This window comes from Arachis hypogaea, chromosome 19, assembly GCF_003086295.3.
Source record: "Arachis hypogaea cultivar Tifrunner chromosome 19, arahy.Tifrunner.gnm2.J5K5, whole genome shotgun sequence".
Taxonomy (NCBI): Eukaryota; Viridiplantae; Streptophyta; class Magnoliopsida; order Fabales; family Fabaceae; genus Arachis; species Arachis hypogaea.
In genome coordinates this window covers 129797671-129798330 of record NC_092054.1, presented here as the reverse complement: position 1 = coordinate 129798330, position 660 = coordinate 129797671, and the positions used below count along the sequence as shown (strand labels likewise).

Genomic DNA, 660 nt, shown 5'->3' with positions numbered 1-660 from the left:
TTTTAAGAACTCCCTTCTTCTGAGGCGTCCCATTACTCACAGGATTCCTCTCAGAAGTGTACATGAATTGGTTATTAGCAACCATGTCAATGAGTTCTTGAGCTTCTGCAGGCGTTTTCTTTAGGTGAATGGATCCACCTGCAGAAGTGTCCAATGACATCTCAGCTAATTCAGACAGACCATCATAGAATATATCCAGGATGGTCCATTCTGAAAGCATGTCAGAAGGACACTTTTTGGTCAGTTGCTTGTATCTCTCCCAAGCTTCATAGAGGGATTCACCTTCTTTCTGTCTGAAGGTTTGAACATCCACTCTAAGCTTGCTCAGATTTTGAGGAGGAAAGAACTTGGCTAAGAAAGCCGTGACCAGCTTATCCCAAGAGTTCAGGCTATCTTTGGATTGAGAGTCCAACCACACTCTAGCTCTGTCTCTTACAGCAAAAGGGAAAAGCATGAGCCTGTAGACTTCAGGATCTACTCCATTAGTCTTAACAGTATCACAGATCTGCAAAAATTTAGTTAAGAACTAAAAAGGATCTTCAGATGGAAGTCCATGGAACTTGTAGTTCTGCTGCATCAGAGAAACTAATTGAGGTTTCAGCTCAAAATTGTTCGCTCCAATGGTGGGGATGGAGATGCTTCTTCCATGTAAATTGAAAT

At 42.0% G+C, this 660-nt stretch overlaps 1 non-coding gene across 1 annotated transcript; it reads left to right on the top strand.

The window, feature by feature from the left end:
* The first annotated feature begins 214 nt into the window (after window positions 1-214).
* Window positions 215-322, top strand: LOC112780637 (small nucleolar RNA R71). The gene has a single exon (XR_003191460.1). It is a non-coding gene; the product is annotated as a small nucleolar RNA R71 (small nucleolar RNA).
* Window positions 323-660: the final 338 nt, after the last annotated feature.